This window comes from Bos indicus x Bos taurus, chromosome 26, assembly GCF_003369695.1.
Source record: "Bos indicus x Bos taurus breed Angus x Brahman F1 hybrid chromosome 26, Bos_hybrid_MaternalHap_v2.0, whole genome shotgun sequence".
Taxonomy (NCBI): Eukaryota; Metazoa; Chordata; class Mammalia; order Artiodactyla; family Bovidae; genus Bos; species Bos indicus x Bos taurus.
The window spans coordinates 17,362,440-17,377,633 of record NC_040101.1 but is presented as its reverse complement, the minus strand read 5'-3'; the positions used below and the strand labels follow the sequence as shown (position 1 = coordinate 17,377,633).

At 45.6% G+C, this 15,194-nt stretch overlaps 1 long non-coding RNA gene across 4 annotated transcripts; it reads left to right on the top strand.

The window, feature by feature from the left end:
• The first annotated feature begins 215 nt into the window (after nucleotides 1-215).
• On the top strand, nucleotides 216-12,875 carry LOC113884577. Of its 4 annotated transcripts, none has more exons than XR_003508919.1 (4): nucleotides 216-846; nucleotides 2,052-2,101; nucleotides 5,418-5,625; nucleotides 10,393-10,582. It is a non-coding gene; the product is annotated as an uncharacterized LOC113884577 (long non-coding RNA). The 4 variants fall into 4 exon arrangements; XR_003508916.1 differs by having other exon boundaries at nucleotides 10,363-10,582; XR_003508918.1 differs by lacking the exon at nucleotides 10,393-10,582 and adding an exon at nucleotides 12,682-12,875 and having other exon boundaries at nucleotides 217-846.
• The last annotated feature ends 2,319 nt before the right edge of the window (nucleotides 12,876-15,194 follow it).

Below are 15,194 nucleotides of genomic sequence, written 5' to 3'. Positions count from 1 at the left end.
CCTCTGGGTTCTGGGAGAGTTTCCTAACCTTATCTTCCCCTTCCTTGATTTACATTTCTGTGGCATCCAGTGCCTCCGTTGGGGTTTGTAATTTGGCAATCACATTTTTCATCTCTGGGCTGCCTCTCCTGCTTTCAGATATCTCCTCCTCAAATTTGCTTCAACTGTTTTCCCAGCAGCCATTTCCCCTTGGATCTTACTGAGAACACAAATCAGATTCTTTTTTTTTGCACTGAGTTGATTTCATAGTTTATTTTGCGTATTTGCTTGATTCATCTGACAGGTTCCCTTCTTCAGAAGCTTGGAGTTCCTCTGGGTCTCATGCATTCTGTCTGAGTCAAGCCTTTCAGAGAGAGGGGAGAGTTGGGAGCTGAGGTACAGTCATTCCAAATGATGGGGTCACCTGTTTGAATTTTTCACACAAGAGATTGACTCTAGCTTCACTTTGCTAGGTCAGACTGGGTCCGGCTGCTCCGGCAGAGTAGATGGTGGAGGTTGGGGGAAAAAAGCAGGAAAGAAGGCAGCACCCTAGGCTCCAGGTTAGAAGACTTCACCCACATGCCAGAGACACCTTCTCACATCTACAGTGACAGAGATGTTCTGCCTGAGGCAACTGTGCTCTGAGAAAGCAGCTCCGTGTTCCCCGTCTCTGCCTGAGACCATAGTCCATTCCAAGAGCTGGAGCTGGAAACGACTGCACCCCAAAGATACTAAAGAGCTGGTGAACTTGGTGCTCCTCTTCCTCCCTTCTCTGCCCCCACCATCCCCACCCACTCTCCAGCCCTCTCCCTTGGGTTTGGTGGGTCCTGGTGGGCGAGGGGGTTCTAAGCCTCTTCCACTTCCCAGGTAAGTAGTTCCTTTATACCTGTATTTAATAAGAGAATGGAATTGTATTTACCAGAATTCCTATTCAGGAGAGCACTGTGTTTGGAAGAAATAAGTTGATCAGCTGCCTGATAGAGGGGATGAGACTCCAAAGGCATATTTGTATTACTAAAGATGATTTTACTACTAAAGATGATTGTGGAATTGTGGACCCTGAGACAGGGAGAGGAATTTGGCTCCTGAGAAGCAAAAGAGAGAGAAAGAGAGAGGTGGAAAGAGAGGAAAAGGAAAAGGAAAAGGGGAAGTCATGGAGATGGCAGAAACCCATGGACAGTGCAATGCCACCAGGTCTGTGGCATTTACATCTTCAGGTAAAGTCGGGTTTCTCAGTGTCACCACTGAGACATTGGGGGCTGGGTCCTTGTTTGTCATGGGGGCCGCATCCCTGGCCTCTCCCCAGGAGATGCCACTAGCTCATCTCCTCCAGTTGTGACAACCAGAGATGTTTCCAGACACTACCAAATGTCTCTTGGGGATGCAAAAGAGTTCACAGTGGAGGACAACTTGAGTTAACACAGCTAAACTCATGAAGTGCCTGGGCTGAGTGAATTCTTTGTGGAGAGGGTTGAAGGGTTTGAGTTTCTGATCAGGCTGAACTGGGGGCCAAGCCAGGGCAGCAGTGTGAGGGTCAGAGGGGTCAGAGGCAGAGGGGACCGTGAGAACAGAAGCCCCAGGAATTCTTGGATGTGGCGAGTCGGGCTTTGAAGTTTCACGAGCTGTGGTCTCTGGGGGGCAGACTTCTGATGCCTGCAGTACAGATGTGGTCCCTCATCCTTGAATCTGGCCAGATGTAAGCTGTAGATGACAGAGATTCCTCCCTGTTCCTGGCATGTGGTAGTCAGTCGCCCTTACTTTCCAGCTCTAAGACAGGCTGTTTCCGTTTCTTCGGTGGGAATCCAGGAGCCAGCTAGAGGTCACCCCACCCAGAAGCTGTCCTATTAACCTAGTCTCTGCACCTGCTTTAAGTCTTTTGCGTCAAGCAGAAGCACGAGTGGGTACGTTTATGTTGACACAAGGAGCAACAGGCATTTCTGACAGGCACATACTAAGACCTCAGAGCAGTTTTTTTCAAGCTCAAGGGGAGCAATATTTTCAGAAGCTTCCTGATGTATCCTGGAAACTGGCACGGCCAATTGATATTTTTTGTTTTTCATTTTTTTGCCTAGGCTGGTCGATGCTTCACCATTTCCCATGAGCACCTGCTTTCTTCTCCCATGTGAGTGCTTGGACTAGTTTATTTTTTATGGTGCCCACCTGCTTTTCTATAACAAGCACCAAGATCCTTAGAAGCTTCCAAAATCCTTTCCTTCTCTCCTTTTTTAAATGGAGAAAGCTTCCAAAATCCTCTCCTTTCTCTCCTTTGCCAATTTCCTAAACACGAAATGGTGGTTTACCTGTTAATTCAACTCAGTCAGCAAATACATGCTCAGGAGTTGGAACAGAATGATCTCCCAGAAACATGGACACCATTTATTAAGCAATTTTCATGTGCCCTCTGCCCTGATGGTTCAGACAATAAAGAATCTGCCTGCAATGCAAGAGACCCGGGTTCAATCCCTAGGTTAGAAAGATCCCCTAGAGAAAGGAATGGTTATCCACTCTGGAGAAGGAAATGCCAACCCACTCCAATATTCTTGCCTGGAGAGTCCCATGGACAGAGGAGCCTGGCGGGCTATAGTCCATGGTGTCAAAAAGAGCTGGACACAACTGAAGTGATTTAGCATGCACCAGTGTCCTTGCCCGGAGAATTCTATGGACTGAGGAGTCTGGCAGGCTTCAGACCATGGGGTCGCAAAGAGTCAGACACAACTGAGCGACTCACACACTCTGATTCTTTAGGGAATTAATCTAACAGCAAAATCCCATTTTAAAGATAAAGAAATTGAGGTTCTTCTGTACAGTACAGGGAACTCTACTCAATACTCTGTAATAACCTGAGAAAAGAATTTGAAAAAGACTAGATACATGTATATGTTTAACTTATCACTTTGCTATACGCCTGAAATAAGACAACACTGTTAATCAACTATACTCCAATATAAAATAACTTTGTAATTAAAATTAAAAAATTTTTTTTAATTTAAAAGAAACAGGTTCACAGAGGTTAAGTAACTTGCCTATTGTCATAGTACTAGCGACTTAACAATTCAGCTGCACTTAACAAAACTTTCTGTTTTTACAGTATTATAAAATGACATAAAAGAGGAGACTATCAGATATAATTTTGTGGGTTTTGGGCATAGCATAAATTTATGAAAGGAGAGTTCGCTTTTTTAAAAATGAGGTTATTTTCACAATACTTAATGAGTTGAAAAATTTCCAAAGAGATTAACTTGTGGTTCTTTTGGATAGCAAATATAATATTTAATGTGATAATACTGAAAAGCAATTTCATAAATAACACAGCTAATTAGTTAGCAACATCCAAATACTTAATATTATAAATTAAAGTGTTAACCTGTTAACTAAAATACACTATAACTTTCTATCTTAACAAATAGGACTCAATATAACAAAATAAAATGTACATGTGAATTTACATTATTTTTATGACTAAAATAATTATTTTCAAAATTCACGCCTTCAGACAGATTCCTAAAAGTGGAATTTGGAGTCAAAGGTAATATACATAATCTCAAGGCTCATAGTACACATTGCCCAAGTTCCCTATTTTAAAATCTTTGCTATGTTGGTAGGTGAAAACAAGCTACCTTTTAATCTTATTGTGCATTCTTTCTTTATCTCTAAGACTGAACATTCTTTCGTGTTTTTTGAGTATCTGCACTTCTGTTCATGTCCTTTGTCTATTTTTTGGTGCACTTTTTTCTTAACATTTTGTGAAGTTTGCTTGTAAAATAAGGCTATGTACCCTTTATCACAGCATTAAATTATTTTTGTCATTTGCCTTTTTGGTTGCTTATTATTGCTTTAGACACTTAAGAACTTATTTTATTTTGTTGGAAAAATCTCATTTTTTTGAAAATAGTTAATTGTATTGATGCAGCATGTAGAAAGTACTCAATTCTGGTATTTCCTTCTGATTTTAAAAAGCTTCGTGTTTTACTTTCAAACTAATCCACCTGTGATGCATTCTTACCTATCAGGTGAGGCTATAATTTTAATCTTTTACAAAATTTCTACCATTTTTTGACGAATCCAAATCTTTCTCCAATGGGCCCTTTAATGCTATACTGCTGCTGCTGCTGCTGCTGCTAAGTCACTTCAGTCGTGTCTGACTCTGTGCGACCCCATAGACGGCAGCCCACCAGGCTCCCCCGTCCCTGGGATTCTCCAGGCACGAACACTGGAGTGGATGTGTACTTAAATATTCTGGGGTCTCTTTAGGTTGACTGTTGTGTTCTGTCCAGCCACTTATCAATTCTTTTGCCCATAGCATAGAGTTTTAAAGTAGTTTTCAGAGCTCCTTGGGCTTCCAAGGTGGCATTAGTCATAAAGAATCTACCTGCCAATGCAGGAGACACAGGAGATGGAGGTTCAATCCCTGGGTCAGAAAGATCCCCTGGCATAGAAAGTGGTAACCCACTCCAGTATTCTTGTCTAGAGAATCTCATGGACAGAGGAGCCTGGCAGGCTACTGTCCCTGGGGCCACACGGAATCAGACACGACTGAGTGGCTGCGCACATACAGATCTCCTGTATTAGTTAAGGCTTCTTCTCTGCTCATTATGCTTTTCCCAGACCTTCTTAACTCAGTCGTTGTGTTTATTTTTCCAAATGAAGTTTAATTGCTACGTCATTTTTTTTTTTTCTTAAAGAGAAGCAACATCTCATTGCTATTTACATTGGGATATAACGTAGGGATAGTTATATGGGTTGGGGTAGTTAACCTGCAAGTTGGGATAGTTAACCTGCAGCTCTCCCAGTCTGCCTCTTGGGTCTTTTGCTCCGTCTTTCCCTAGAATCCCTCCCCCAACTCCTACCCCACGTCGTCACCTAGGCAACTCCAGGCACTGGTTTAACTGCCCGGTTGTTCATGTCTCTTTCGCATCCCTCTCCTCCTGCTCGCACCCCCACCAAGCTGTGAACCTCTTAGGAGCAGAGGTGAAATCTGGTTCTAGTCCTCCACCCCAGAGCCTGACTTTCAGCAAAAGGTGTTTAAATAAAAGATCAAGGTAGAGCCAACTGGAGGTGAATGTGTGAGGTAAGTTTCAGCCTCCATCTCGAGGAGGCTCAGGGTGCAGCTGGGCCTTCCTAATTTCAGAAGCCCCCTGAGGCCCCACCCTAGTCTCCAGGGCCTCTTCAAGACTCCTCTCACATCTATGCCTCACTCCAGCCTTCTGCCGAACTGCTGTCACACAACCCACGTCAGAGAGATATTCTGAGATGATTTCTGCTACAGGCCCAAGTCAAAGACTTATGGAACTGAATTTTAATGCTGGCAGTACAAAGTGTGAATAAACATTGCCATGCTTTATTGCTGTAAATCTGCTGCTAAATCCCTTGTTTCTCTTTGAGTTAGAAGCCCAATAAACAACTTCTGCAATGTTCCAATAATTACTTTGTCATTTCAGATACTCTGAATGATTCATAGAGTCTTCCTGCCGATTCCAACCACAGAAGTACTTTCTGTCTAAAGCATTAAGCCTGAAAATCCATAACTCACAGGGTCCTCAGAACAATTGGGAAAATAAGAGACACTGAAAGTGATACCTGGAGCTGGAAGTGGCCACAACAAGACTTGGAGAGCAGCATCTTTCTCCTTGATGAGCAGAAACACAGGTGAGGGTTGCATACCTATTTTCATCCTTATATCGGATCTAGTCTCTAAGATGTAGGGAAGGTCTTGCTCCTGCAAAGTAATGACTGTCTCATTGGCAACTGCACTGTGGGCTTGAAATAGAAAGGGAGCCATATTCCTCTCTATTACATCTTCAACCGAATAGGCTCTGCTTGTCCTGGGTAAACAATCATCACCCCTTCTAAATCTGCACTCACACCCTGTATTAGAGACTAAGGAGAAGGACAGTCCGTTAGATATAGGTAGGTGTGTTAAGTTTTCAAGTCTGTGCTAATATTTTATGAGCAGGATCCTCCGTGCTCTGGCTCTATACATAGGCGGAGGAGGAGGGCACTGGCTGAGTGGTAGGATGAGAACACTGCTTACATTTATCGCCCAAGCCCATACGCCCACGCCCAACTGTCACAGAGCCTGAAATTCCTACCATTAGAGTTGCTACTTTTGGTTGAGGCAGAGGGCTTCAAGAAAACCCTTGTTCAAGTACAAATATACCAGGCAGGAATTGTTCCACCACACTCAGCTGCAAGCAGCATCTCATTTCTTTATTTTTCTATTGCAAATAAAACAGGGTTGGATGGCTTTTAAAGAATAGACTATGGAAATGGAAACAGTGACTTGACAGTGGTGAAACTTTGCAGATACCTCCTTCAACAAGTGATGAGAGCTGACCTTACTGGTGATGTTATGTGGGTGTCAGGATCCCTCTGATATGATGTAATGGGATGAAAAGGGCAAGTCCCCAAGTTCCCCAGCCCAAGCCTAATATGAGAAAAACATGTGAAACCCAGGGACATTCTACAGGATAGCTGGCCAGCTCTCCTTAAAGATGTCAAGGTCATGAAAAACTAGGGAAGACTGAGAAACTGCCATAGATCAGAGAGGAGACTGAGGAGACCCTGGATTAGATCCTGGAACAGAAAGAGGACATTCGTGGAAAAAACTAGTTACATCCAAATTAAGTTTGGAGTTTATTTAATATAGTGTACCAATGATGGTGTCTGAGTTTTAACAAGGTGCCAGAAAAGTCACTGGTTCACAGGGCCTACCCCTCACTCAATTTGCCTCAGTTTGGGACAAACTGAGTGAAGGGTAGACAGGAACTCTCTGAACTATCTCTGCAACATTTCTGTTCAGTTCAGTTCAGTTCAGTGACTCAGTCGTGTCCGACTCTTTGTGACCCCATGAATCGCAGCACGCCAGGCCTCCCTGTCCATCACCAACTCCTGGAGTTCACTCAGACTCACGTCCATCGAGTCAGTGATGCCATCCAGCCATCTCATCCTCTGTCGTCCCCTTCTCCTCCTGCCCCCAATCCCTCCCAGCATCAGAGTCTTTTCCAATGAATCAAATCTTCGCGTGAGGTGGCCAAAATGCTGGAGTTTCAGCTTCAGCATCATTCCCTCCAAAGAAATCCCAGGGCTGATCTCCTTCAGGATGGACTGGTTGGATCTCCTTGCAGTCCAAGGAACTCTCAAGAGTCTTCTCCAACACCACAGTTCAAAAGCATCAATTCTTCGGCGCTCAGCCTTCTTCACAGTCCAACTCTCACATCCATACGTGACCACAGGAAAAACCATAGCCTTGACTAGACGAACCTTTGTTGGCAAAGTAATGTCTCTGCTTTTGAATATGCTATCTAGGTTGGTCATAACTTTCCTTTCAAGGAGTAAGAGTCTTTCTGCACATTTAAACTTTCCAAAATAAGGTATTTTAAGGATCAGGGAGAAGTCCAGAATCTATTTTATTCTTTGGCGCTCCCACAACCAGTCTTGGGTTGTAAGGGACCCAGGGAACTTAGTAGGGCTGTAAATGATTCTCGAAGTGTAAATGTAAGGGCAGTGCTCAGCTGATCCCCTCATGGGTGCAGTCCACAGCCATCTGTTCACTGCTGTGCATGCATTGGAAGCCAGCCTCACTAGCTCTGTGAGCCTAGGCCAGCCTGGTCCAGGAACTGGGCAGCAGTTCATGGTGAGTGCTCCACCCCTCACCTACCAGGCTGGGCACCAGGGGGCACTTGCCTTGGCTGTTAGAGCATCTGACATCAGTACCTGATGTGCAGGTAACTGGCCTTTATCCAAGGTGTCCCCTTTCACGAGGTGGTGCCTGCAAGTTATGGTGGGTCTTCACCATTTCAGAACCTCCCTTCTTGCATCTGGCCTCCATCCCCTGCACCCTCCCCTTCAACCCACAGAGCCCTCATCATTCCAATGGATCCTATCTCCTGCAGGAATCTAGACTGTTGAAAACACAGGCATCTAATGTTCCCCTGAGATGAGAGAAGTCCAAGCACCCAGGACAGAGTATCTCGCCCCTCTCTTGGGAGAAGAGGGGAAAAATGATTCTCATTTTTTCCTGATGAGCTTACAGCTGGGCAAAAATAGGCATAGTTAGTTCTGAGCTGGTTATTCTACCAGGTTAAAAGTTCAATATATAGTCTCATACCACCAACCTGTGAGGGGTGACACATAACCCAGTCATGGGAAGAAGTAGCACCAGGCCCTGTACCATACTCCAACCCCAGAGGGAGATGGAGAAAAAGAAAAGGATGGAGCCGTCCTTTCCATGAATGACCCAGCAACCATTGTCAAGAGTGTCAACAGCAGTAGCCAATAGAGAGTAGTAGGGGATCTTTGGGGCTTCCCCAGTGGCTTAGCAGGTAAAGAATCCACCTGTAATGTAGGAGATGCATTCAGTTCCTGGGTCAGGAAGATCCCCTGGAGAAGGGCATGGCAACCCACTCCAGTATTCTTGCCTGGAGAATCTCCTGGACATAGGAGCCTGGTGGGCTACAGTCCTCAGGGTCACAAAGAGTCAGATGCGACTGAAATGACTTAGCATGTATGTAGGGGTCCTTTACTGTCTTGGGGGCTTCCAAGGTGACCACTCTGCATAAAAATAAGCCTGGCTCTCCCTGCAGGAAAAGAGCCCCGCACTGCAGGTGAGAATTTTCTTTGCTGATATGGGTCTAGATTACACTGCCGCTTGAGGCTTCATACCTGTCCCTCCTTTAGACGTGCACCAGCTTGCTCTAACAGCCAAGCAGTCAAAGAAACAGGAGTGCCTGCCAGCCCCACAGCAGAACAAGAAGAGGGCTCAGTTAGCAAGGGGAGTGGACCACCTCTGTAAACATTATTGACCATCAAGCTGAAGCCCCAGGTGTCATTCTCAACAGAAAGACTCCAACCTGAGCAAAAGCAATAGGGGTATCTACAGCAAGGGATGTGGGCATAGTTTCAGAGCATGAGCCCCCTCCCATTGGCCCAAGTTGAGTTTCCCATAAAAGATGGGGTTGGGGGGAGATCCTCATACAGGTCTTAGGAGAAGGAGGAACAGTCTGAGAACCAGAGGATCCTGGTTCAGGTTTGGGGGGTCTGCTGTGATGACCACTGTTGCTGCTACTGCTGCTAAGTCGCTTCAGTCGTGTCCGATTCTGTGCGACCCCATAGATGGCAGCCCAGCAGGCTCCTCCATCCCTAGGACTCTCCAGGCAAGAACACTGGAGTGGGTTGCCATTTCCTTCTCCAATGCATAAAAGTGAAAAGTGAAAGTGAAGTCACTCAGTCGTGTCCGACTCCTAGCAACTCCGTGGACTGCAGCCCACCAGGCTCCTCCATCCATGGGATTTTCCAGGCAAGAGTACGGAGTGGGGTGCCATTGCCTTCTCCGGTACAGCCAGTTTAATAACAGAGGACCTAGCAGTTTGTTCAGTGTGAGATCTGGTCCAGGACAAACTATAGCCTCTTTGCCCAAAGTGAACTCAGTGGAGCATCCTTGAGGACAGTCCCAGAATTGATGTCAGGGATTGTGGCTGATTACACAGTCTCCAAGCTTTATTCTCCATCCCTTGGGATTCTGCTGCTGCTGCTGCAAAGTCACTTCAGTCGTGTCCAACTCTGTGCGACCCCATAGACGGCAGCCTACCAGGCTCCCCCGTCCCTGGGATTCTCCAGGCAAGAACACTGGAGTGGGTTGACATCATCTAATACACTTTAATAAATGCTTTTTCTGCTTTGAAGGGCCAGACTTGGTCTCTTGTTATTTGCTATTAAAACCTTGATTAAAAAGAAAAAAAAAAAACTTAATCAACACATGTTAACTCCTCTTATTCCAAATCAACATAGATAAATGTCCCACAGAGAAGATTCCCCGGAGCCTGGAAACAGTAAAACAGTAAATTAAATCGACTTGATGGACTCTTTTAGCAAAAGGGACTAAAAATGTGTTTTTGTTTCCTCCTCCCACAACGCTTATTAAATAACCCCTTCTCACATTACTTTCTGCACCTCAGAGACTCAGAAACCACTAGGAAGCAAAGGAGGGCTTGTGAGTTAATTATAACAGCCTCTGCAGGATTCGGCTTGTGGTTTTCCTTTTACAATGAAATGCGAAGCATGGGGGAGGTGAGCTCTGCTGCATGTTGCTGCTAATGTTTTTAACCAAGGATCTAAGGCTGTTTGATATTCTTGGCTTCCTCATTCTGATTTCCAGTCCTCTTTTGGAAATAAAGCAAGATTGACGTCCGAAGGAGTTTCAGAACCACAAAATGGTCTGTTGGCCCAAGGCAAAAAGTTAAATTCCCGAGGTCCCTCTTCCCATTTTTTCAAGGTTTCTTTTGTCATGTAGCATGGGCTTTCTGATGCTCTCTTGAGCACCTTCTTAGTGTACTGAGCCATGCATCAGTCTCAAAATCTGATGCCCTTTTGTTCTTTCCTCCTCAGTGCTTACTGTGGGTCTCCTTTCTGCCTCAGATTATTGCAACATCTATTTTGTGGCTGTGGACTTATCTCTTCTTGGAACTCCTCCTGGACTGTGAGACTTCAGATTCAGGCCTGGGCACCAGAAGACTTTGCCGGTGGCCCATGACTAAGACTCTGTGCTTCCAGTGCAGGGGCCCAGCTTTGATCACTGGTCAGGAAACTAGATCCCGCATGCCCCAGCTAAGACCCAATGCAGCCAAATAAATAAATAAACTTTTTAAAAAAAGGAAATCATAGAAAAATGCAAAGGAGTAAAAAAGGATATGTAGGTATGCATACAATAGGGATATAAAAAATATCAGAAAAATACTATAAACATGTTTAGGCTTATAAACTTCAACATAGATAATATAAACAATTTTTCTAGAAAATTTTGTTTAAAATACCAGTTTGAGCCAGGAAGATATAGAGAACCTAAATAAAAGAATAATCATTAAAAAAAATAAAAGAAATCAAAGCAGTCCCCACTTTGCTCTTGGATTCCTGAGGAGGATGTGACTCTTTTTCCCATCCTGCCCATACCCCATCAGGTGACTAGAACCCAACAGAGACGGGGTTCCCCATGGCTGAGATCAGAGCTTGGTTGTATGCTCATTTAACTTCAAAGTTTCAAAATTCAAGAAAGAGATCCAGGGTGCCTGATGGTGTTGTTTTACTCCCTATGAACTTGTGCCGTGCATCTGCAGAGCTTGGGAAGCCCAAACAGTAAGGAATACCTGTGCCTTGCACTTTACTTAAGGACAAGTGCAACCTCTTCTGGCTTCTGTACACTCCTGTGTGTGTGTGTAACTGACCCTTATTTTCCATAGAACCCAGGAATGTCTGCCTCACTGTAGCAGACATTCAGTCTTTAAGAGTGACAGACTCTGAATTTTTCCACCCTGAGTTTAACCTATGTGGTTCCATTCCCCGCCCCAGGGTGACCTCCTCTGAGTTCTTCTGAGCCTCCAGATCCTGAGCAGGCCCCTGTGATTGAGGAAGGAAGAGTCAGGGGAAGTTGTTGAAAGCAAGAGATATTTTTAGCAGAGCTCCCCATAAGCTGCACAGGAAGACAAATTAGAAGTCTTCTCCTACTTAATGACATTTCCTATAAAATTCATCTAGCCAGCATGCCATTCTGCATCATTTGTAGATAATGGATCACAGTGACCCAGTGCCCAGCAGAGTAGGTGTGAAATCGATGGTGAGGAATAAACGAATGGAAACGTGATTGGCATTAAAGCTCAAAGAGCCAAGAAAGCATGATATTTAGCCGCACCTTTGCCAGTGCATCTTTTCCTGGCAGACTTGTCCTTCAAAGCTCAGGTATATATAGAGGACACAACTTTATATTGGTCTCTAGTACTCTTGCCTGGAAAATCCCATGGACTGAGAAGCCTGGTAGGCTACAGTCCATGGGGTCGCAAAGAGTCAGACATGACTGAGCAACTTCACTTCACTATAAGACCTCCAGTCCTAAGCTGCTTATCTCACCCTTGTAAGATAACAATTTTCCTTTCTGTAGAATCTGATGCCCTTCAAAGTCACTTTTTTTACTTACTTCATCTCATTTGAGCTTCAACACAGGAAAGGAGGGGCAGTTTTACTCCAGTTTTCCCAGTGAGGAAACTGGTACTCTCTTATGGGCTGAGTTGAAAGTAAAAAGTGAAAGTCACTCAGTCGTGTCTGACTCTTTGAGCCCGCCAGGTTCCTCTGTCCATGGAATTCTCCAGGCTGGAATACTGGAGTGGGTAGCTTTTCCCTTTTTCAGGGGATCTTCCCATCCCAGGAATCGAACAGGGTCTCCAGCATTACAGGCGGATTCTTTACCATGTGAGCTACCAGGGAATTGGCTGAATTGTGTCCCCCCAAATTCATGTGTGGAAGCCTTACCCCCCAGGTCCTCAGAATGTGACTCTACTGGGGACAGTGTCGTTAAAGAGATAATTAAGGGACTTCCCTGGTGGTCCAGTGGTTAAGAAACCGCCTGCCGATACCAGGGATACAGGTTTGATCCCTGGTCTAGGAAGAGTCCATATGCTGTGTGGCAAGTAAGCTGGAGTGTTACGACTACTGAGCCCTTGCACCCTGGAGCCCGTGCTCTGCAAAGAGAGAAGCCACTGCAGTGAGAAGCCTGCGCACTGCAATTAGAGAATAGCCCCCACTTGGTGCAACTAGAGAAATCCTGCATAGCAACAAGACCCAGTGCAGACAAAAGTAATCAATTTTAAAAAGAGGTAATTAAGCTAAAATGGGGTTGTTTGGGTGGTCCTAATCTGATTGGTGTCCTTAAAATAAAAGGATATTAGGGCACAGAAAGAAGACATCAGAACATCATGGGAGCACAGAGAGATGACCGAGTGAGGACTTGGCAAGACGGTAGCCTTCTGCAAGCCAAGGAGCGAGACCTCAGGAAGAAGAAAACCCCTGACACCTTGGTCTTTGATGTCTAGCCTCTGGGACTGTGAGAAAATAAATGTCTGTTGTTTAAGTCACCCAGTCTGCGGTCTTTTGTTATGGCAGCCCTTACAGACTAGCACAGGCTCAAAGACATTAACATCCTGTAAGAGACAGAATGAACTTTAGTCCACATGCCCCAGTTCGAAAATTCTTTATCAAATAAAACAATTGACTTAAGGGGAACACCCCTGCTTCACGGCTGCTAATGAGTCATGGGTCTCTAATTTACTCACTGCTTTCTCAGTGTTTGATTCCCTGAGGGGTTGTACACACACAGACACCAGTTCCAATGTTCCTTTCATTTCAGGTGACTTTTCGTTCAATTAGTATTTAGAGCTAAAATTCAATTAGTATTTAGCAGAGCTGGAAAATAACTCAGGATCCTCCCCTGCCCGGCCCCACTTCCCCCACAGGAAAGCTCAAACCTCCCTCCTATATTCCCTGTTTATCCAATATTCATATTTCCTACTTGAGCAACACACAGAGAATCACAAAGATTTTGAGAAAAAATAGACTTCTTCAGGTAGGCCTAATTCCAATTAAAGCAGCCCTTGGACATGTGGACACGGTGGGGAAGGGGAGGTTGGAAGAAACTGGGAGACTAGGGTTGACACATACACACTGCTCTATGTGAAACAGATAGCTAGTGGGAAGCTGCTGTTTAGCACAGGAAGCTGGGCCCTGTGCTCTGTGATGACCTAGAGAGGTGGGATGGGGGTGGGGGGAAGGGGGAGGAGGTCCAAGAAGGAAGGGAAATATGTATACATATAGCTCATACACTGCATGGTACAGCAGAAGCTAACACAATATTGTAAAGCAATTATACTCCAATAATAATAATAAACCAGCTCTTGAATCCTGACTTGTCTTCTTTGGGGAAACATGGAATGCACTGCTCCTCCCCTCAGGCCAGAAGTGGCTGGTCACTGCGAAGGGGCCAACGTTTTAACTCTATGTCAACACTTTCCCTGTCTCCAGCTTACTTTCTCAGAAGTAGAGCAGAGCAGAACTCTTTGTAGGTGTGCATGCAAAGTCGCTTCAGTTCAGCTCAGTTCAGTCGCTCAGTCGTGTCCGACTCTTTGCGACCCCATGAATCGAAGCACGCCAGGCCTCCCTGTCCATCACCAACTCCCGGAGTTCACTCAGACTCACGTCCATCAAGTCAGTGATGCCATCCAGCCATCTCATCCTCTGTCGTCCCCTTCTCCTCCTGCCCCCAATCCCTCCCAGCATCAGAGTCTTTTCCAATGAGTCAAATCTTCTCATGAGGTGGCCAAAGTACTAGAGCTTCAGCTTTAGCATCATTCTCTCCAAAGAACACCCAGGGCTAAGTCGCTTCAGTCGTGTCCAACTCAGTGCAATCCCATGGACTGTAGCCCGCAAGACTCCTCTGTCCATGGGATTTATAGGATTTCCCAAGCAAGAAAACTGGAGTGGGTTGCCACTTCCTTCCCTACCTAAGTATCGAACCTGTGTCTCTCACGTATCCTGCATTGGCAGGCATGTTCTTTGCACCTGCCTGGGAAGCCCCCTTTGCATTCTGAAATGGAACTGAAACTTGGGTGTGAGCAATGATTTACATTAGAAACCCATTTCCCCTTTTCCTCCCACCCTCTGGAGGAATGCTCACCATCTCATATGGGTCTGACCTCTGGTGTTGGCTTTCTGAAGCCAAGAGGCCCCCTCAGTCCCCCAGGTAAGTGAGTGAGTGCAAGTCGCTCAGTTGTGCCTGACTCTTTGTGACCCCATGGACTATACAGTCCATGGAATTCTCCAAGCCAGAATACTGGAGTGGGTAGCCTTTCCCTTCTCCAGGGGATCTTCCCAACTCAGGGATCAAACCCGAGTCTCCCGCATTGCAGACGGATTTTTCACCAGCTGAGCCACAAGGAAAGCCCAAGGTGGCCCAGGAGACAAGCTCTATTCTGGGCAGGACACGCCCCCCTGCCTAAAGGGCTAGAAACGCCCTTGTTATGCTGGGGCTGGAGGGGGGCCCAAGGAAGGACACAGCTGACTTTCCCAGCAGGCAGAGATTAGGTGCGACCTGGTTAAAATAGTAACTGTTGAAAGTGACAGCGACATAATCCATGCGTGCAGCAGTCACCATCTGAGTTCTCCAGCCACGTTCTGGCTGAGGACCGCCCTGGATCATTTTGTATCCTGCCCGGCTCCAGGACTAAAACCTAAGGGCTTTGAGAATTTGCATTCCTGTTCTTTCAGGTGAGTGCTAAACATTAACTGGTGTGCTGCAGTCCTTGGGGTCGCAGAGTCGCACACGACTTAGCGACTGAACAACAAAAACACGAACTGGATTCCTTAAAAATGTGCCTCTGTCTTCACTATCATCATCTTTG